This window comes from Chiloscyllium punctatum, chromosome 31 (genome assembly GCF_047496795.1).
Source record: "Chiloscyllium punctatum isolate Juve2018m chromosome 31, sChiPun1.3, whole genome shotgun sequence".
Lineage (NCBI taxonomy): Eukaryota > Metazoa > Chordata > Chondrichthyes > Orectolobiformes > Hemiscylliidae > Chiloscyllium > Chiloscyllium punctatum.
The window spans coordinates 29,123,921-29,147,746 of record NC_092769.1 but is presented as its reverse complement, the minus strand read 5'-3'; the positions used below and the strand labels follow the sequence as shown (position 1 = coordinate 29,147,746).

The 23,826-nt window shown below is 45.8% G+C and overlaps 1 long non-coding RNA gene across 1 annotated transcript in view; it reads right to left on the bottom strand.

Annotated features, from left to right (window-relative positions):
- Nucleotides 1-19,236, bottom strand: part of LOC140456807 (uncharacterized) — a 41,062-nt gene extending 21,826 nt beyond the window's left edge. Inside the window, exons 1-5 of the long non-coding RNA XR_011953143.1 lie at nucleotides 19,136-19,236; nucleotides 16,282-16,364; nucleotides 13,677-13,784; nucleotides 10,460-10,568; nucleotides 5,319-5,425 (exon numbers count right to left, since the gene is read on the bottom strand). This is a non-coding gene — a long non-coding RNA (uncharacterized lncRNA). The remainder of the gene's footprint in view (nucleotides 1-5,318; nucleotides 5,426-10,459; nucleotides 10,569-13,676; nucleotides 13,785-16,281; nucleotides 16,365-19,135) is intronic.
- Nucleotides 19,237-23,826: the final 4,590 nt, after the last annotated feature.

Genomic DNA, 23,826 nt, shown 5'->3' with positions numbered 1-23,826 from the left:
AGAGCACACAAGTTACCACTGTTAATACAGGATGGAAATTCAAAAGCCAATTGTAGTATTAAACTGTAGTTTCCTTGTTCCCCCAAAGCTTTAAACCTCAGTCTCACTATTTCTCTCTTCTGTGAACTGAAATCCAAACCAATCCCCCCACTCCTTTCCTCCACACCCAGTTCTCACACACTCTCTCTTCGAATTCAGTTTCCGAGCTCCTGATGAGAACCATCCTGCATACACTGCTTCCTGCACACTCTGGCTATCTGACTAAAATCTGACTAAAATGAGCCAAATTAGAATTCTAATTGCAGGCCCATCCTTGTCCCTTTCCATAACAACCCTGAATCTTCACAACAGAGTTCTGATAACTTTCTGCAAAACGCTGCACCACTGATAGTCTGATCACATGTCAGGGTAGCAAGAGAAGGGCCATTCCCCAGGGTCCTGCTCCCAGAGGGATGAAGCTGCTAATGATAGATTAATCCCTCACACCCACAGCCTAATAACTGACCCAGGCACTGACCGATGCTGCACATAGTCCCACAATTGGCCTCCACTGCATTTGTCTCCCCTCCTACAGCACGTGCTCCCGATCATACACGAGTCCAGGTGATTGACAGCAGTTGCTGCCCAATATATGAGAATCCCTACAGTATGGAAACAGGCCCTTTGGCCAAACAAGTCCTTACTGACCCTCCAAACAGTAACTTACACAGACCCATTCCCCCTAACTAATGTAACTAATACTATGGGCAATTTAGAATGGACAATTCACCTGCCCTGCACATCTTTGTGATTGTGGGAGGAAATCGGAACACCCGGAGGAAACCCGCTCAGACACGGGGAGAATGAGCAAATTCCACACAGACAGTCGCTGTGGCCGGAATTGAACCCGGGTACCTGGTGCTGTGAGGCATCATTGCTAATCACTGAACCGTCTCTATCGACGGGAGGGGGCGGGGAGGGAGGACTGGGATAACGGGATTGTAAACCATGAATGAATGTGGTGAACACTGGGGGATGGACAGGTCAGTGAGAGACAGGATCAATGCAGCAGCAGGAGGGGATCCTGGACAAACTGAGCAATGGGAGAGTCTGACAGGAGAGAAACTACAGGAAGGTTCTGTTTGGAGGCTCAGGCAGGGACAGCTGGGAGACAGTATGGCCTGGTGGCTTGGGCAGGTTTACTAATCAGCCTCTTCAAAGATGCTGTTACTCAACTCTGAGCCTGATCCTCCTAGTCCAGAGGTAAGGACACTTACATTATTTCCTGGTGGGCAAGGGATACAGGGACTGCCTTTCAAAAGGAACTCACCTGTGTTGGTGACATGAACAAGACTCAATACAGACTCACTGACAAAATGCTGGCGTACTTGAACTCCATCCAGAATATTAACACCTATAATTCGGCAACGCAGACCCCAATGTACAGAGTTAAATCCTGGATACTAATAACAGCTTTGTGCATGGGAAACGATATCTCATGAATTTGACTCAGATTTTTTGAAGAAGTAACAAAGAGGATTGCTGAGGTCAGAGCATGGACATGATCTACATGGACTTCAGTAACATGTTTGACAAGGTTCCTCATGGGAGACTGGTCAGCAAGGTTAGATCGCATGGAGTACAGAACTGGCTCGAAGGTAGAAGGCAGAGGGTGCTTTTCAGGCTGGAGGCCTGTGACCAGTGGAGTCTCACAAGGATCGGTGCTGGATCCACTACTTTTCGTCATTTATATCCATGATTTGGATGTGAACATAAGAGGTATTGCTAGTAAGTTTGCAGATGATACCAAAATGGGAGGGGTAGTAGACAGTGAAAAAGATTACCTCAGAGTACAAGAGGATCTGGATCACATGGGTGAATGGGCTGAGGAGTTCAGTTTAGAAAAATGCGAGCTGCTGCATTTTGGAAAAGCAAACTTTAGCAGGACTTATACAGTTAATAGTAAGTTCCTGGGGAGTGCTGCTAAACAGAGACATTGGAATGCAGGTTCATAGTTCCTTAACAGTAGAGTAGCAAGTAGATAGGATAGTGAAGGCCACAGTTGGTCTGCTTGTCTTTACTGGTCAGAGCATTGAGTATAGAGGTTGGGAGGTCATATTGCGGCTGTACAGGACATTGCAAAAGTTGCCGAAACAATATTCCATAGAATTCTGTTCTCCCTCCTATCAGATGGATGTTCTTAAACTTTAAAGAGATCAGAAAAGAATTATAGCATGTTGCCAGGGTTGAATAGGCTGTTTTCCCTGGAGCGTCAGAGGCTGAGTGGTGACCTGAAAGAGATTTTTAAAATCAGGCTGGGCATTGATACGGTAAATAAACAAGATATTTGCCCTGCAGTGGGGGAGTACAGAACTAGGGGACTGGGAGGGAGGGTAGGCAGATCGAGAGGGGTGGGACCGAAATGGATGCGGAAAGAGGGGGGGATAGAGAGGGGTGGCACAGAGACGGGTCGGGACAGAAAGTGGGATTAGAGAGGAGGGGAACGCGGGAGGAGGAGGGGAACGTGGGGGTGGGGTGGGGGAGGTTGCGACTGACAGAAAGGGTGAAGGGAACAGACTGGCGGGGAACAGGCCGATTGGGGGGGGGGGTGAAGAGACAGGCCGGTGGGGAAAGGCCGACAGAGGGAGGGGGACAGGCCAACAGGGGCTGGATGAGCTTTGGGTAATGGTAGGTTACAGAGTTAGGGTGGAATGCTGTTCCGATGGTTGGTATGGTCTCATGGGCCGAAAGGCTTGCTTCCACACTGTAGGGATTCTGTCACTGAGTATAGGGATTAGGAGGGCACGTTGTGGCTGAGTAGGGCATTGGGGAGGCCAGTTTTAGAATACTGCATTCAATTGTGGTCTCCCTGATTTCAGAAAGATGTTACCAGAATAGGACTTAACCTCTTAATGACAAGTTCCTGGGAAGTGTTGACAGACAAACAGACCGTGCAGTGTGGGTTGATAGTTCCTTGAAAGTGTGGTTGAAGGTAGACAGGTCGGTGAAGGTGGTGTGCGGTATGCTAGCTGTCATTGAACAGTGCATTGAGTATAGGAGTTGGGACATCATGTTTCGGTTGTACAGCGTATTAGCTCGGCCACTTTTGGAATCCCCAGACTGCTTTCAAATCCAGTCTCCCTGTTCCAGGAAAGATGTTGGGAAACTTGGAAGAGTTCAGAAAAGTTTTTCCAAGGTGTTGCCAGTATTGGAACATTTGAACCATAGGGAGAGGCTGAATAGGCTGAGGCTATTTCCCTGCAGCACTGGACACTTTCGGTGGCTTTATCGAACTTTATAAAATTATGAGGAGCAATGATAGGGTGACTAGTCATGGTTTCTTTTTTTCTCAGGGTAGGGGAGTCCAAACAAATGTGAATCTTTTTTCCAAGGAGGAAATGACAAATTCTAGAAGAGAGATGGCAAGTTTAAAGGATATGAAAACCGAACCAACTGAAGATGCTGTAAACCAGGAAGAGAAACAGAAGTTTCTGGAAAAGCTCAGCAGGTCTAGCAGCATCTGTGAAAAGAAATTAGAGTTAACGTATCTGAGGAAGGGTGACCAGACCGAAACTTTAACTGATTTTTCTTCACGGATGCTGCATGACCTACTGAGCATTTCCAACAACATCTGTGCAAGTTTAAAGGGAGTTGTTTGGAGTATATACCTGAGACGAACTTTATAAAGTGCGAGTGAGACCACATCTGGAGTAATGACAGAAGTTTTGGTACCTTTATTTAAGGAAATACATCATTCCATCAGAGGCATTTCACAGACGATTGACTGGGATGAATCCTGGTTTGCAGGGATTATCTTTAAAGAAAAGGCTGAAGAAGTTGGGACTTTACTCACTGGATTTGGGAAGAACGAGAGGGGATCTCATTGTAACATGTAGGATTCTTAAGGAGTTTGACAGGGTAAACAATGGGAGGATGTTTCCCAACATGAGGGAGTCTGGAACCAGATTCTGGGTCAGTCACAGAATCACGGGTTCTGTTTTGGATACATCAAGTTTAAGGCAACACCGACACGGGTCAGGGGTTTCAGTAGCAATGGAGCTGGGGTGAGGTGGAGACAAGCAACATTTTAAGAGATTGTAATTCCTGGTGTTTGTAATTGTGTAGATGTCTGATCAGAAGGTCACCTTGGGGTCAGATATGACAGCAATAGTGTCAAGAGTGTGGTTCTGTCTCAGACAGTTCCCAGGGAGAGGGAGGGGCTCAGCAGTCAGGGAAAGTAATTTGTAATAGCAACTGAAGGCAATGGGTTTAACCATTACAACGTTCCGTTGCAGGAAATTGCAGCCAATCCCGTAGTGGGAGTGTGATGAGCAGTTTGATAACTGAGTAATGGAGAGGGATGATGGGGAGGGAGAGCTGGGCATTGTCAGTGTCCATGTGAAACCTAACACGGTGCTTTTGGACAATGTCACCTCCTGGCAGTATGTAGGTGAGAAACAGGAGGGACCGAGGAGAGATCCTTAAGGGACACCAAATACAAGGAATTCAGAAAGGAAAGGGAGAGTCAGGATGGAGTAGGTTTTTCAAACAATGTTGGGTTCAAATATTAGTTTGTAGCAGAATGGGAGAGACGGACATAACTAGAAAAGACAGACAGGTAGAACAAGGAACAATATCTGTGAATTGGGGAGGGGGGGTGATGAGGAGGAGGAGCAGCCCAACTCCAAAAGCACTATTCCTACATCAGTGACATCACCCAACTCCACCCTAGTCTCAGCTCATTTACTGAAACACTCGTCCATCCCTGTGTTATCTCCAGACTTCATTATCCAAACACACTCCTGGCCAGCCTCCCACATTCAACTTACATGTAATCTCGAGAGTTATCTAAAACCCTACTGCCCAAGTGCTCACTTGTACCAAAACTTGTTGATCTATCAAAAGGCTCCTATTAACAAGCAACAATTTAAAATTCTCACCCTTGATGTAATTCCTGGCTGTGAACATCCCTGTCTCCCTGCACCACACAACCTGTGAAACCCTGACAACTCATTTTCTTTCAGACTCCCAACGATGTGTTTATTCATTGCTTCACTGGTCTGGCTGTTTCTACTGTTGCCAAGGCAACACGGTCTGGAATTCCCACCCTAACTGCCTCAGACCTGCTTCCCTCCTTCAAAGGTATTCCTGAAAACCTGCTTATTTGGCAATTCTTTTGATCACCTGACCTAATATCCCCATCTTTGGCCTTATGTCAGAAGTTCTCAATAGTATTTCTGTGGAATTATAAATATGATTAAAAAAAAACTGTTGATGATTTGCACACACATTGTCAACTCTTCACTGTCGCTGAGTGAATAATCTATAACAGCTCTTACCCAAACACATTGTGGGAACACCTTCACCACACGAACTGCAGCTGTACAAGGAAGTCAAACATCACCTTCTCTATAGGCAATGGGGCTTTGGCATTGATCACTGGTATCTGTGGAGGGAGAAACACACAGTTGATATTTCAGGGAGTGCAAAATGCATTATAGGGAGGGAAAATGGTGCAGAATTTGGGATTTTCAAATTTGTGTTTTACAATGTGCACTAAGTTCTGTAAAACCTCTCATCACATACTATGAAAATTTCGTTCTCTTCCTGGTCAATATGTCTTTCCTTTCCCCTGCCCTTCACCTTCACACATTTCCAATGCCTTGGTCACAACAACACTGTGCTGCCAGTGAAGTTTATGACATGGTTGAGTATTGCCCCGCCCCTCATTCACTCCGATTGGTTGAAGGACCAACTAGCACCTCGAGCCCCGTTCCCCAACTCTTATTGGTCCTGCGCTGACATCAATAATCCGAGGCCCATTGTGGGCTGGAGCATGCTCAGTGCTTCCTGCTTTTGTTGTTCATCAGGTCTCAGAGAGAGAGAGAGGGCTCATCCCTGTTTCTCCTGATGTCAGACAATAACAACGACTACCTGCATTGTATGGAGCCTTTCACATTGGCAAATCTCCTAAAATGCTTCACGAATGATGGAAACGTTGATTAAAGAGAACGATTTTTAGATACATATTTAAGGCGGACAGAGGGGTTTAGGGAAGATATTCCAAAGTTTGTGTCCTCGGCAGCTCCAATCGTGGAGTGATATAGGTGGGCAACAGCTTACAATGGAGACAGTTAGTGGCTAACCATAAGTTCACAACCTCATGTCATAGCCCCCTACCCCACACACCAGGCCTCGTTCTCACAGCCTGCCATTACACACTACCTATGGTTAGCCACTAACAGTCTCCATTAACAGCTAATGACCCTCCCCCAGCCAGATCGTTATCCACTCCTTTATCCAACCACTCTTCTCACTCTATCCCCACCTATCCTTTACTCCTTTTATCCTCCCCCCACACTACCTTCTGCACATAAACTGACCTTTTTTTCTCAGTAATATCTGTTCTGTGGAAGGGACACTGAGTCTGAAACTTTAACTCTGATTTCTCTTCACAGATACTGCCAGACCTGCCGAGCTTTTCCAGAACCTCCTGGTTGTTGTTTCTGATTTACATCTTCCGCAGCTCTTTTGGTTTTAATTTACCGGGAGTTTGTAATTCAGGTCCCACAGCCTCTGTCCCAGTCTCTGCTGTCTCTCCCACCCCCACCCAGTGACACTGCACCTGCACAGCTCATGGACATGTGTTGTCTTGCTGGCCACACCCCTCATTCAATCCCATTGGCTGCAGGACCACACAGATTCTCCTCGCATTGGTCTGGAGCTGCCGTCAATCAGCCGGGCCCCATTGTGATGAGAGTGGAGGGCTAATCCCTCTCTCTGCCCTGGGATGAGCTTCATCATTCACAGTGAATGGGACAGTATCAAAGAGCACAGGGCCTGGGGCTAGTCAGCCCATTGGGGCTGTACTCTCTCCCTCTGGAGATGCTGCAAATCTGTCCCAAGTCCCCTCAGCCCCCCAAATCTTTCCTAAAAAAGTAAAATTCTAAGTCTGCTTCAGAATACCTGCTGAATCTGTGTCGTTCAGACTGTTCCAGATGCTCAGAACTTACTGAATAAAATAGAGTTCACATTTTCACCTTGTATTATTTGCCAATTACTTGAAAGTAGTTACTAAAAATTGTGACAGTGTGAACAATTGCTCTCTCTGCAAATTCAAGACCTTGGAACCAAATCTGCACCAGATCGAAATCACTGCTTCACCTTCTCAGCTCCAAGGATAATTATCTGTGCTTCAGCTAGCTCTCTGCAAAAGAGAGGAATGAATCTTAATTTATTAAGATCAAAGAAACAGACCTTCAGTCCAATTCGTCCGTGCCAACAAGGAATACTAAACTAATGGATTGCCATTTACCAGCTATTGGCCTGTATCCATCAAAACCCTTCCTATTCATGTACCCAATTGGAAGCCTTTTAGATGTTGTGATTTTATCAGCCTCCACTACTTCATCTGGTAGCCCCTCCCATACACACACCACACTCAGCTTAAAAACGTTGCCATTTAGATCCCTTTTAAATTGTTTTCCCTCTCAACTTAAACCCAGGTGCTCTAGTTTTGGACCCACCTAACCTGAGGAAATCGGACCCCGGCTGCTCACCTTATTCACACCCCTCGTGATTTTATAAATCTCCATGAAGTCACCTCTCCGTCTTTGACTGTCCAGAGAAAATAGCCCCAGCCTATTCAGCCTCTCCCTGTAGCCCAAATCCTCCAATCCTGGCAACGTTTTTGTAAATCTTGTCCAAACCTTTTCAAGTTTCATAACATCCTTCCCAGAACAGAGTAATTCAAACTGAAAACAGAATTCCAGAAGTGGCTTAATCAATGTCCTGTCCAGCCACAATATGACATCCCAGCTTCTGTATTCAATGCATTGACCAATAACGGAGAGCATTAATGGAGTCCCATTTGCCAGCGGTTCACCCGTATCCCTCTAAATCCTTCCTCTTCATGTACCCAATCAGATGCCTTTTAAATGCTGCAATTGTACTAGCCTCCACCCCTTCCTCTGGCAGTTCATTCCATATTTGCAATGCCCTCAACATGAACAAGATGCCCCTTAGATCCCTTTTAAACCTTTTCCCTCTCACCTTAAGCCTGTGCCCTCTAGTTCTGGACCCACCGAACTTGGGAAAAAGTCCCTGACTGCTCACTTTATCCACGCCCTTCATGATTTTATAAGATCACTTCTCAGCCTCCAACTCTCCAGGGAAAATAGTCCCAACCTATTCAGCCTTGCCCAATAAGCTCAAACCGTCCAACCCTGGCAAAATCCTTGCAAATGTTTTCTGAACCCTTTCAACTTTCTCAACTTTATTCCAAGAACAAGGAGATTTGAACTGAAAACAGAATTCCAGAAGAGCTGTAATCAGTGCCCTGTCCAGCCACAATATGACATCACAACAGCTGCGTTCAATGCATTGACCAATAACGGGGAGCGTACCAAATGCTGCATTCAGTACCCCGCCTCCCTGTGACTCTACTTTCAAGGAACTAGGAACCTGCACTCCAAGGTCTCTTTGTTCAGCAATGTTCCCCAGGACTTTACCATTAAGTGTATAAGTCCTGCCCTGATTTGCCTTTCCAAAATACAACAGCTCACATTTATCTAAATTGAACTCCGTCTGCCATTCCTTGCTCCAATGGCTCATCTGATCAAGATCCTGTTGTATTCTGAACTAACTTTCTTCATTGTACACTACACCTCCAATTTTGGTGTCTTCTGTAAACCTCATATATTCACATCCAAGTCATTTATTTAAGGGACCAATATCCATCCTTGCAGCACATTGCTGCTCACAGGCCTCCAGTCCACAAAGCAACTCTCCATCATCATCCTCTGTCTCCTACCTTCAAGGCAGTTTTGTAATGGCTTGTTCTCCCTTCATTCCATGTTATCTAACCCTGCGAACCAGTCTGCTTTGTGGAACCTTGTTGAATGTCCATATAAACAACATTCAACGCCTGGCTTAATCAATTTTCTTTGTCACTTCAAAACACTCACTCAAGTTAGTGAGACACAATTGTGCATGTACAAAGTCACATTGACTCTCCCTGATCATTCCTTACCTTTCCAAACAGATGGATATCCTGTCCCTCAGAATCCCTTCCAACAACTTGCCTGCCACTGACTTCAGGCTCACTGTTCTCTTGTTCTATGGCCCCTCCTTACCACCTTTTAAAAATAATGGCACCTCACCTGTCGCTATCAATGATACAAATACCTCAGGAGAGGCCCAACAATCAGTTCCCTAGATTTCCAGAAAGTTCCAGGATACACCTGATCAGGTTCCAGGGCTTTATCCACCTTGATGCGATTTAAGACATCCAGTCCCACCTCCTCTGTAACATGGACACTTTTCAAGTTATCACTGTTTATTTCTCCAAACTCTCGAGCTTCCTTATACTTCACCAGTAAAAATGACGTGAAATATTTGCATATCTTTCACACCCCCTGTGGTTCCATAGACAGCCTTGTTGACCTTTAAGGGGTCCTATTCTCTGGTCCAGTTAATCTTTTGTCTGTGATATATTTGTTTAATCTCTTTGGATCCTATTCCAGGACATCCCAGAAAGGCCTACTTCAAGGACCATAATTTTCCTCTGACTTGATCAACAATGCCCTCCAACACATACCCTCCACTTCCTGCAGCTCCGCCTTTACCCCACCCCTCCAGCCACAATAAAGAATATAACCCTGCGGTCTTCACCTTCTACCCCACTAATCTCCAGATACAGCGCATTCACCTTTGTTATTTCTGCTACCTAAAGTCAGACCACACCACTAGAGGCAGATTTCCCTCCCTACCGCTATCTGTGTTCCGCAGAGACCATTCCTTCTGAGCCTTCCTTGTTCGGTCCACACCCTCCCACCAACCCACGCTCCAAACCCTTGACCCTCCCTTACCGCCATGGGAGATGTAAAACATGCGGCCACACCTCCCTCTGACTTCTGTCCAAAACCCCAAAAGGATCTTTTCACATCAAGCAGAGATATGCCTGCACATCCCAAAACCTCATATACTGCATCGAGACACTATGGGAAATTTAACATGGTTCATCCAACTAAACTACACATCTTTAGACTGTGGGAGCAAACTGGAACACCCGAAGGAAACCCTTACAGACACTGGGGAGAATGTGCCTACTCCAACACAGACAGTCGCCCGAGGCTGGAATCAAACCCAGGTCCCTGGTGCTGAGGAAGCAGCGCTAACCACTGAGCCACAATACTGTGCGATCTTTGGTGCTGATGTGCTGCCCCACTGATACCTCAGTCACTCACCCTGCCTCATGTCCTGATGACGGAGTGAAATTATCGCTAGACACTTAATCCAGAGACCCAGATAACGTTCTGGGGACCCGGGTTTGAATCCCATCACGGCAGATTTTGGAACGTGAATTCAATAAATATCTGGGAAAAAAAACCTAGTGACGACAAGGAATCCATTGTCAATTGTTGGAAAAACCAATGTGGTTCACTCACGACCTTTAGGGAAGGAAAAATGCCATCCTTACCTGGTCTGGTCTGCATGGAACTCCAGACCTATAGCAACGGGGTTGACTCTTATCCGCCCTCTGGGTAAACGCAGCAATAAATGCTGGCCGAGCCAGTGACTGCCTCATCCTGTGAATGAATAAAGAAAACAGGTCAGGTTTTGTTCCTTCTCTAGTAGGTACATCCTACAAACTGAATCTGAAATGTTCTCGTACACACTGAACAAATACCTTTCCATCCAAGCCCTAAACACTACAGCACTCCGAGGCCATGTTGGTAAAGTTAAAACCACTTATCATTGTATCCATATTGTTCTTATAGATAACTGAGATCTCTCGGTAAAATTGTGTCTCAATTCCCCGCTGACTATTGGGAGAGAATCTATAATACAATCCCAGTAAGATGGTCATCCCTTTCTTATTTCTCAGTACCAACCAAATAACATGCCTGGAGGTACTCCCAGGAATATCCTCCCGAAGCCCAGCCATAATGTTATCCCTAATCAAAAACACCTCTCTCCCTGCTCTGTTGGCCACTTTCTATCCTCGCTATAGCATCTATACCCTGGAACATTAAGCTGTTAGTCCTGTCCATCTCTGAGTGATGCTTCTGTAATTGTGGTAATATCCCAGTGCCATGTTCAAAACCATACCCTGAGCCCACCTGCCTGACCTGTCAGGTTTCTTGCACTGAAATAAATGCAGTGCAACCGGTCCGTCGCACCTCATTCTGTGACTTGCTCTTGCCTGCCTTGACAGTCTGACTGGTGAACAGTACCAGCCTCAGACTCACCTCTTTTCTCACTCTCTCTTTAGGATTACCCCGACTCCCTCACTGGTTTAATGCCTGCGGAGTGGCACGAGCAAATCTCCCTGCTCGTCAGGACCCCATGCTTTCCCCTTCCTATGCCATTGGTACCAATATACAATGTCCTCCCACTGGTTATTTTCCCTTTTGAGAATATTCTGCTCCCTCTGTGAGACATCCTTGACACTGGCACCAGGGCAGCACCACCCCATTCTGATGTCTCACTGTCAGCAGAAACGGCAGACTGTGTCCCTGACTAGAGAGTCCCCTATCACCATCGATCCTGTGGAACTGGATATACCTCACATTATGTTCGAAGCCAGTCTCAGTACCAGTAACTTGACTGTCAGTGCGACTTTCCCGTGAAAGTCTATTACCACCTTCATTTTCCAAAACAGTATACTTGTCTGAGATGGGGATAGCCACAGGAGACTCCTGCAGTACCGACCTACCCCTCCTAGCTTTCCTGGAGGTAACCCATCTACCTGACAGTATCTGCAGTATCCTGCATTCCTGAGACTGCCACCTATCACACCCCTCAGCTCCTGTCAATTCCTCACTGCCTTTAATCACTCCTCCACCAATCCATGCGATCCAATAGGATTTGCAATCACACTTCCTGCAGGCATACTCATCAGGGTCATCGAAACTCTCCCTAATCTCCCACATCCGACAGGAACAGCACGCCACTCTACAACAGGCTATCTCTCCACCTTAACAATCTACAGACCAAGACAAAGGTACAGTCTTACTGCTCGAAAAATACTGCCCGAGAATAACTTAATGCTTAAGTTTTATATCTTAAACATTTAATCAAGAGACCATAAGACATTAAAAAGAAATCCTCACCTGACTCACTATTGTAGATTTAATAAAATAAAACCGACTAAGATTGATATTTGAAGAGACTGAAACTCACTGAGCTGATCCCCGGCTCTGAGTACTTCCAAGAGTGAGGTCTCTCTGAGGACAGCTGTGAAATATCTCTGTTTTTCTTCTCTGCCCACTCCATTTCCAGAGAGGTTTTTAACTTCACAGCAAGTCAGCTCAGAGAGGTCACTGCTTGGTTTTATTCACTGGGGGTATGCCTTTGATGCCCAGACCAGTATTCATTGGCCACCTTTACTTGTCTTGGAGAAAGTGGTGGTTAACCGCCTCCCTGAAATGCTGCAGTCCATGTACACCACAGTGATGTTTGGACAACAGTCCCCCTCTGGCCCCACAACCCTCCCTGTCTCTGTAATCGCCCTTCGGCTTCAGAAATTACATGTCCGTGGCATAAGATTTTTATTTGGATTCATTTTTGTTTCATAAACACCCCCCCCACCACCACCAAAAGTGAAATATTTCACTCCCAAACAAATTTCTGTTGATTGACCTTTTGGAGAGGCTGACACATGGACGTTGCAATATTTTATCTCACATTGTACACGTAGAATGATGGAACTTTCTTTTAAACATTGCTAAAAAGGGAGGCAATGGCTTAATGGTATTCCTGCCAGATAAGTGACATGTGCAATGTTCCGAGGATTACGGATAGAATCCCAACATGGCTGATGGCAGCATCGGAATTCAATACAATCTAGAATGGAAAGGAGAATGATGACCATGAAACTATTGTTGATTGTAAGAAAACCCATCTGGTTCACTAATGTCCTGTAGGGAAGGAAAAGGTCATCCTCACCTGGTCTGGCCTACATGTGACTCCAGACCCACAGCAATGTGGTTAACTCTCAACTGCCCTCAGGAAAAGTACTTTAAAAACTGTTAACAAGTACTCCGCAGGTAACACTTAAAAACTGGCTGTTCACATTGGGACCATGTGAATTTCTGAACGGCCTGAACTAAAACTGAGTTTCAGCTTCACCTTCTCCCTATCTCACATCAGTCTGTTTACACCCAACTCAAGAACACTCTCATTGAGCCAAGCAGCCCTCACAGTGCAGCCCTGTCATTTTCATTGTCTGCTCACACCTACACTGCCCTCAGCCTCCTGGACTGTTCTAATGCATCTCAATGGGAGCTCAGGGACAGCACCTCATCTTTCAGCTCAGCCCTTTGTAACCCCAGAGTCAACATGGACCTCAGCAGTTTCTGAATGAACAGACAGTTGTCAGAAGCTGGAACATTCCACCTGAAAAGGTACTGGAATTTGAGTCCAAAAGGACTTTTAATGGGAAGTTTGCAGGTAATTGAAAATATGAAGTTTACAGGTTAACATCATGAAGTGGGTGATTGGGTCTAAATTTGAGAGTTCTTACAAAGAGAATTTGGATAAATCTGTGCTCCCTCTCAGGCTAATACCTCCTTCCTCAGCTGCAGGGCCCAGAACAGAGCACACACCCAAAGGATGATCCAACCATGAATTTGTACATCTTTCTGCTTAACAAAAATATTGGAGATATTTTTTCACAAACAGAACAGACAAACCTTTCTCCTTCCACAGTTAAATACCAATGATATTCAGATCCTGATGACTCCATTGACTGTAAAAACTTGATTTTGAGATCCCAGGCTCAATTATTCTGATTTAATATCCTATGAAATGAATTCACAAAACAAAACTCTCAGTCAGTGCAGGAAGAATATAAAGACATACTTTTTTCTTGGTATGTGCTTGATGTGTAAATGCCTCTCTTCAAGTTGCATGCCCCCCCCACCCCCCAAATCGTAGGAAGGGGACATGCACATACGCCTCACTGTACCTTACCCCCAATAAAAATGGCGGCCATATCCCAGGACCTTTCACCGCCTGAGGGCCGCAGCCATTTTCCCATCTGCTGCAAACGCTGGATTAAGAGTTGCTAATTCAGACTTACGAACCACGCAGTGTGTAATTAAAACTTCCCAGTCTAAAGTGACTCATTATCTCCCTGTCTCTGAGGCCAATCTCCCCTTCCCTGTTTGCGTCTCCCACATTCACCGACGGCCGAGTCACGTGGCACTGCACAGGCAGAGTTACTGGTGACGTGTCATCCCACTAGCCACGCCCCTCATTCACTCCCATTGTTTGGATGACCAGCTGGTTCCACTTGGTCCACCAGTCCCACCATTTTTTCCTATTGGTCCGAAGCTTCCACCAATCAGCTGGACCCCATTGTGAGGTCAGTGGTGGGATCCTCCCCCTGTCTGAATCAAACCTGGACTGTGTATGGATGGTGTGAATCAGGAACAACAAGCAGAAGGTGCTGGAAAAGCTCAGCAGGTCTGGCAGCATGTGGGAACAGAAATCTGTCCAGTGGCCCTTCCTCAGATCCGATGGGAGCTGGGAAAATTAGAATTCTGACAGTGTGGAAACAGACCATTCGGCCCAAAGGCTCCACAGCGTCTCTCCGAAGGGTATCCCATCCAGACCAATTCCCCTGACATATTACTGTATAGTTCTCCTGACTAATGAACCTAACCTACACATTCCTGAGCATTATGGGAAGTTTAGCTTAGCCAATTCAACCAACCTGCACATCTTTGTACTGAAGGAGATAGGGGTTAAAGAGTAAATAATAGGCAGGGAAAGAACCAAAAGAGAGACCAGAACATTTGGAAAGACAAAGGAGTGGATTACGATCTGGCTGGGAGGGTGCATAGCTGTTAATGGAGGGGACAGGAACCTGTGTCTGGCAGCATCTCAGTGGAGGTGGCAGAAATGGCGACTGATGATCCACGTTCTGCTGCAAAAACAGATCCCGAGCTTCCAGCTGTCTACCACTTTAACATATGAGTCTGTTCCCTGGCCAACATCTCTGTCTTATGCTTACTGCAGTGTTCCAGTGAGGCCAGAACAGACCAAATGGCCCCGTATTTCAAGGACTGCAATTTCCCCTCCCATATGGTCAATACCATCCAATGTATCTCCTCCACTTCCCGCACCTCTGCCTTTGAAACCCACACCTCCAACTGCAACAAGGATAGAACACCCCCCGCCCCCACCCCCAGTCCTGACTTTCCACCCAGATACAACACATCATCCTCTGCCATCATTCCATCACCTACAATCAGACCCACCACCAGATTCTTAAGGGGTTTGACAGAATAAATAATAATGTGTCTGAGGGCAAACACTGAGAGGGGAGTCTGAAACCAGATTCTGAGTCAGTCACAGAATCAAGGGATCTGTTTCGGATTTGTCACGTTTAAGGCAACACAGACACGGTAAGGGGTTTCAGTAGCAATGGAGCTGGGGTGAAGAGGAGACAAGCAACGGTTTGGAATTCCTGGTGTTTGGGATTGTGTGGATGTCTAATCAGAAGGTCAGCTTGGGGTCAGATATAACTGCAATACTGTGAAGAGTGTAGTTCTGCTGCATAGTTCCCAGTGAGAGGGAGAGGCTCAGCATTAAGGGGAAGGAATTTGTCCGGCAACGGGTTTAACCATTACAATGTTTTATTGGAGGAAACTGCACCTAATCGAGTAGTGGGAATGTGATAAGCAGTTTAATAACTGAATAACAGTGGAGTAGTTGGGAGGGATGATGGGGAGGGAGAGCTGGGCATCGTCAGTGTACATGTGAAACCCAACATGGCACTTTTGCACAAGGTCACCTCCTGGCAGTATGCACATGAGATACAGAAGGGACTAAGGACACCAAATGCAAGGAATTCAGAAAGGAAAGGGAGAGTGGAGATGTAGCAGGATTTAGGGAGAGAAGGACGGAACCAGAAAAGACAGAACAAGGAACAATATCTGTGAATCGGTGAGGGGGACTGATGAGGAGGAGGAGGAAAGAGAGTTGGAAAGTCTGTCGTTTAGTGAGATTAGGTTAAAGGGTCAAGGTGAGCTCTGATAAGGCTTGACAAGAGACTGGAGGAAGATATAAGTTTAGGACAAAAACCAGGAACACTACGTGACGCAGCTTGGCTTGGCGGGCTAGTGGGAGGGAGGGAAGCAGCAGATCGGATTATCTCAGTCTTAGTGACAGAGAAACTCCATGTGCTCCTCACTCATTGTTGGAGAGAAGGATGGAGGAGACAGGATGATGGACAGTGTTTCACAAAGAAACAAAACCAGGGTTAGTGATATTCAAAGTGAGTGTACAAACCTAATGTATTTAACCTTTATCCAAAATATTAAAACAAACGACTGAAGTCCTGGTTCGAATCCCATATTGGCAGGTGGTGGAATCTGAATTCAAGAAAAAAATAACGAATTAGGAATCTCCTGATCTCCATAGAACCATTGTCAATGGCGAAAAACGTCCTGCCAATCTGACAGTGGCCCAGGCAGCGACTCACTGTATTAATCACTGCAAAGTCTCAACAAAGGAATGAAACTGGATGGACCACTCGGCATCTAACAAGGCACCATTTAATACAACCACAGAATCAGCCCTCTCGATGGTGCAACGTCCTCCAGACTAATATCTGGATTTTGGGGCCAAAATGTGCAGAGCTGTCTCACAGACCAATCAAGGAACAGCCTGACATAGTCATACTCATGAAATCAACCCTTACAGACAATGACCAGACACCACCATCACCATCCCAAGATATTGAGATTGTGGTGCTGGAAAAGCGCAACAGGTCAGGCAGCATCCGAGGAGAAGGAGAATCGACGTTTCGAGCCTAAGCCCTTCATCAGCCTGACCTGCTGAGCTTTTCCAGCACCAGACTCTTGACTCTGATCTCCAGCATCTGCAGTCTTCACTTTCTCCTGAAATCTCTGGATATGTCCGGGTCCCACCAGCAGGACAGATCAGGCAGAGGTGGTGTACAGAGAGGGAGGATTTGCCCTGGGAGTACTCAGCATTGACTCCGGAGACCAGGAAGTCTCATGGCTCCTGCTGATTACCACGTCCCGTCCTCCCTTGGCTGATGAATCACTTCTCCTTCATGTTGAACAACATTTGGAGGAAGCACTGAGGCAATAAAATGGTGTCAAACGCACTCTGGGTACAGGATTTCAATGTTCACAATTGAGACGAGCTCTGCAACAGAATTACTGACTGAGCTGGCCAGGTCCTAAAGGGTATAGCTGCTCAACTGAGTCTACAGCGGGTGGTGAGGGAACCAACAAGAGTGTAAAACATACTTGATCCCATTGTTATGAATTGACCAGCGGCAGATCCATCTGGCCATGACAGTATCAGTACGAGCGACCATCACACATTCCTTTTGGAGACAAAGTCTTGCCTTAAAGTTGAGAAAAACCTCCATTGTGTTGAGTGACACTCTCATCGTTCTAATTGGGACAGACTTCGAAGAGGTGTAGGATCTCAAACTGGATCTCTCTGAGGCACTGTGGGACATCAACAGCAGCAGAACTGTACTCCAGCACAATCTGTAATCTCATGGGTTTGTAAATCCTGCTCTCACCCATCACAATGGACAGGAAAGGAGGGCATGCCATGAGCAGCACCAGACAGACCTAAAAATGAAGTGCCAACCTGGTGAAGCTACCAAACAGAACTACCTGCATATCAAACAGCATCAGCAGCAAGCAACAGAGCTAAGTGATCCTACATCCAATGGAACAGATCAGAGCTCTGCAGTTCTGCCACACCCAGTTGTGAACGGTGATGGACAATTAAACAAATCACTGAAGGAAGCATCACAGATATCCCCACCCTTACTGATGGAGGGGCCTCACACATCCACGCACCAGATAAGATGACAGCATTTGCTGCAATCTTCAGCCAGAAGTGCAAAGTGGGATGATCCATCTCAGCCTTCTCCAGTGGTTTCCAACATCATAGATGTGAGTTTTATACCAGTTCGGTTGAGTTTGAATAACATCAGGAAACGGTTCAGTAGTGCAAAGGCTATGGGTCCTGCTAACATTCTGGCAATAACACTGATAGATTGTGCTCCAGAACTTGCCACCCACCAAGTCACGTACCGCTCCTGCACTGACATCGACCAACAACGTGGAACATTGCCCTGGGATGTTCAACACAAAAACACAGGGCAATCCAACCCAGCCAATTTCCATCTATCAGTCCACACTCGATCAGCAGTAAAGTGATGGAAGATGTCATCAACAGGGCTACCAAGCAGCAGCTGCTCAGCAACAGCCAGCTGAGTGACACTCATTTTAGGCTCCACCAGGGCCACTCAGCTCCCGATTGTGTTACCGCCCTGATTCACAACCTGACAACAAGCTGAATCCCAGAGGCGAGGGGAGGGTGACAGCCCAGTCCCACTCCAAGATCACTAATTCTCGCTGATTCCACCCTTGTCTCAGCTCATATACTCTCATCCACCTTGTGTTATCTCCAGACTTCATTATCCAAACATACTCCTGGCCAGCCTCCCACATTCAACCTCCCTGTAATCTCAAGAAAAACTAAATCTCTGCTGCCCAAGTAATCCCTCGTACCAAAACTTGTTCTTCCATCAAAAGGCTCCTATTCATAATCAACAACATAGAGCCACAGAGACGTACAGCTTTGAAACAGACCCTTCAATCTAACCCATCCATGCTGACCAGATATCCCAACCCAATCTAGTCTCACCTGCCAGCATCCGGCCCACATCCCTCAATTTAAAATTCTCACTCTTGATTTAATTCCTGGTTGTGATCATCCCTAGCTCGCTGCATCTCACACCCTTTGAGACCTCGACAACCCATTCTGTTCGAGACGCTCAATGACCTGTTAATTCATTACTTCACCTGTGTGGCTGCTTTTACAGTTGCCAAAGCAACAAGGTCTGAAATTCGCAGCTAAAACCTCACAGGTCTGCTTTCCCCCTTTAAGACATTCCTCAAAACCTGCTTATTTGGCAATGCTTTTGGTCACCTGACCTAATATCATCCTTCTCTGGCCTTATGTCTAAAGTTCCCAATAATATTTTTATGAAATTATAAGCAGGATAATAAAACTACAAACTGTTCTTGATTTGAACATTATCTTCAAATGTCTGTTGCTGTAATGAATACTCTGTAATGTCTCTTACCCAACCACATTGTGGGAGCACCTTCACCACACAAACTGCAGCTGTACAAGAAAGTCAAACATCACCCTCTCCACAGGCAGCAGGGCTTTGGCAATGATCACTGGTATCTGTGGAAGGAGAAACACAGTTGATGTTTCAGGGAGTGCAAAATGGATTAAAGGGAATGAAAATGGTGTAGTATTTGATAATTCGAAATAGAAGGAAAATGCACTTGCTAATTAGAAAAAAGAATTCTTGACTGTCAAAGATTTTCCAGAAAAAAATTAATAAGCAGCACATGGTCAGGGGCTGGGTGGCAGTGAAAAATTAACTTACAAAAATGTCTGTAAAAGTAATGGTAAAATACTTAACAGACCAAAAATACACCCATTGTTCGATACTGAGCAAGCTAGACATTGACAAAGTGGTCATGAGGGAGCCCAGAGATGAAGCAGAACAGTGTAAGCTGTTATGATCCCACAGTCATAGAGATGTAGAGCACCGACATAGACCCTTCGGTCTAACTCATCCTTGCCAACCAGGGATCCAAACCTAATCTATTCCCATTTGCCAGCACTTGGCCCATATCCCTGTAAATGCTTCCTAATCATATTATCTGTCTATTTAGATGCCTTTAACATATTTTAATTGTACTAGCCTCCCACCACTTCCTCTGGCAGCTCATTCCACCCACTGCAAGAAAGAGTTGTCCTTTAGGCCCCTTTGAAATTTTATCCATTCACCCTAAAGCAATGCCCTCTACTTCTGGACACCACCACTCCAGGGAAAACACCTTGTTCATTTACTCTATTCATGCCCCTCATGATTGTATAAACCTCCATAACATCACCACTCAGCCTATAGCACTCCAGGGAAAACAGCCCCAGCCTTTTACGCCTCACCCGACAGCTCAAATCCTCCAACCCTAACAACATCCTTCTAAGTCTTTTTTGAAACCTTTCAAGTTTCACAGCACCCTTCTGATAGGAGGCAGGCCAGAACTGCACACAATATTCCAAAAGTGGCCTAATGAATGTCCTGTACAGCAACATGACCTCCCACATCCTATACTCAATGCTCGAACCAATAAAGGAAAATACACTGAACACCTTCTTAACCATCCTATCTGCCTGCAACTTGACTTGCAAGGACTATAAACCTGCAGTCCAAGGTCTCTTTGTTCCACAAACCGTCTCCAGGGCCTTGCCATTCAGTGTATAAGTCCTGACCTGATTTGCTTTTCCAAAATGCAGCACCTCACATTTATCTAAATTAAACCCATATGATCAATATCTCATTGTAATCTGAGGTAACCTTCTTCATTATCCACAATACCTCCAATTTTGAATGACCTGCAAACTCATTTACGATACCAAATCATTTAAATGAATGACAAAAACAAATCCAGAAATAAACATCCATTTCTGAGTTTGAATGTGCTCTGTGTAAATCCTGCCCAATGACTCTGTCCCAGAGAAAGGCTGCACATGCACCTGGCTGCACCTTGCCCCCTACAAAGCTGGTGGCTCCACACGTGTCCAGTGAATTTTTGCCCCAAATAAAGATGGCGGCGCGCACTCATGCCTGCAGCCACACTGAGGCAATTCCTTGTTTACTGAAAACACGAGACTGGGACGTTCAAATTAGTGTTTTCCGATGTGCATATTTTGTTCTTAAAACCTCTCCACTCATACAGAATCTCTCTCACCTCCTGCTGTTCCACAGACAGCCTTGATTTTTGCGGGTACCTATTCTCTGCCTGGTTACTCGTTTGTCCTTAGTGTATTTGTACAATCACTTTGGATTCTCCTTAAACCTAATTCCTAAAGCTATCTCATGTCCCCTTTTTGCCCTCCTGGTTTACCCAGAGTATACTCCTACTGCCCCTATACTCCTCTAGGGATTCACACAAACACAGCTCTCTGTACATGCCATATGCCTCCTTCATTTTCTTGACCAGGCCCTCAATTTCTTTCGACAGACAGCATTCTCTACACCGACCATCCTTGGCCTTAACAGGAACATACTGTCTGTGTACTCTTGTTGTTGCAGGCCTATGGAGGCAATGGCAGATGAGGACAGAGAAGCAATCATTCCCAGTAATGAGGTAATGTTGGGAAAGATAACAGCCTAAAGGTAGATGGGTCTCCTGGCCCTGATGGATTGCATCCCAAGGACTAAAGGAGATAGAGGGGGGAGGGGGGAGGGGGGAGGGGGGAGGGGGGAGGGGGGAGGGGGGGTCAATAACAAATAGACTCGTGATAATTCACTAAAATTTGTTGGATTCTGGGATGGTTTTGACAGACTGGAAGCTGCAAATGCAGTGCCACTGTTTTTCAAAAAGGACCCGTTAGCTTAACTTCTGTAGTGGAGAAAATGCTTGAATCTCTCAAGGAAGTAGTGGTGAGATATCTGGGTAGAAATTGTCTCATTTAGCAGATACAGCATGGATTCAGGAAAGACAGGTCATGTTTAAGGATTTACTGGAATTATTTGAGGATAGGACGAGCGCGTTGGACAAGGTGGACTCGGTGGATGTGGTGCACCTGGATTTCAAGAAGGTATTCGACAAGTTGCCACACAAAAGGCTGCTGTATAAGGTAAAGATGCACAGCATTATGGGTAATGTATTATCATTGATACAGGATCGGTTAACCAACAAAAAATAAAGAATGGGGATAAACGGGTGTTTGGATTAGTGTTGGCACTACAACTGTTTGCAATTTACACAAATGTTTTGGAGTTGAGGACCAAGTGTATGGCGACAGAGTTCACATTTGATACGAAGGTGAGGTAGAGCAATGTCTGCAGAGGGCATTGTCAGTCTGCACAGGGATACAGATAGGTTATGTGAGTGGGTAAGGGTCTGGCAGATGGAGTTCAAAGTTGTGATATGTGAGGTCATCCATTTTGGTTGGATGAACAGCAAACTGGATGATGAAATGGTGAAAACATGCAGTGGCTGCTGTACAGAGGGAGCTGGGTGTCCTTGTGCATGAATCACAGGAAGTTGGTTTGCAGGTGCAGCAGGTAATTAAGGCAGTGAAGGGAATATTGTCCTTCATTGCTAGAGGGATGGTTATGCTGCAGCTGTACAGAGTGCTGGGGAGGCCACACCTGGAGTACTGTGTACAGGATTGATGTCCTTACATTAGCAAGGGTGTACTGGCACTGGAGGGAGAACAGAGGAGGTTCACTAGTTTGAGTTGGAAGTTGAGAGGGTTTGCGTATGTGGAGAGATTGAGAAAATTGGTGCTATAGTCATTGTAATTTAGAAGAATGGGAGGTTGGAGACAAAAAAATAAAATTATGAAGGGGGTAAGAAAGATGGAAGCTGGAATGTTATTTCCACTGGGGACGGTTGAAACGAGAGCATAACCTCAAAATAAGGGGGAGCAGATTTGGACTGAGTTCAGGAGGAGCTTCTTCAGCTAAAGGGTTGTGAATCTGTGGAATTCCCTGCCGAGTGCAGCATTTGATGTTATCAACTTGAATGCCTTTAAGGCAAAATGTAAATTTGTGAACAGGAAAAGAATTAAGGGTTATGGTGAGAGAGCAGGAATGTGGAGCTGAGGCCATGAAAAGATCAGGCCTGATCTTATTGAATGGCAGAGCAGGCTTGAGGGGCCAGTTGGCTAACTCCTGCTCTTATTCCTTATGTTTTAATGTTCCCACTTTCCAGCCATCCCTTTCCCTGGGAATAACCTCCCGCAAACAAATTTTGAAAGTGCTTCCCTTGTGCTGTCAAAATTGGCCTTTGTCTAATTTAGAAACTTAACTTATAGATATGGTCTATTATTTTCTGTAACTATTTTAAAACTAGTAGAATTATCAGAGAATCCCGACAGTGGGGAATGAGACAATTCAGCCCATCACATCGACACTGACCCTCAGAGCCTCCTAACCTCCCCCTGTAACGTTGCATTTCCCAGGGCCACCCAACCTACACATACGTGAACACTGTGGGCAATTCAGCCTGGATAATCCACCCAACCGACACATCCCTGAACACTGTGGCAATTCAGCCTGGATAATCCACCCAACCGACACATCCCTGAACACTGTGGGCAATTCAGCCTGGATAATCCACCCAACCGACACATCCCTGAACACTGTGGCAATTCAGCCTGGATAATCCACCCAACCAACACATCCCTGAACACTGTGGGCAATTCAACCTGGATAATCCACCCAACCGACACATCCCTGAACACTGTGGAAATTCAGCCTGGATAATCCACCCAACCTACACATCCCTGAACACTGTGGGCAATTCAGCCTGGATAATCCACCCAACCAACACATCCCTGAACACTGTGGGCAATTCAGCCTGGATAATCCACCCAACCTACACATCCCTGAACACTGTGGGCAATTCAGCCTGGATAATCCACCCAACTTGCACATCCCTGAACACTGTGGAAATTCAGCCTGGATAATCGAACCTACCCAGCATATCTTTGCACTGTGGGAGGAAACCAGAGCACCCAGATGAAACCCACGCAACAACCCCAATAAGGAGATCATCCCTTCCTTATTTCCCTGTTCCACCCAAATAACTTCACTGTACGTACTCCCAGGAATGTCCTCCTTAAGCACAACCATAATGCTGTCCCTAATCAAAAATGCCACCCCCCCTCCTCTTGTCCTCCTTTCTATCCTTCCTATAGCATCTATACCCGGAAACATTAAGCTGCCAGTCCTTTCCATCC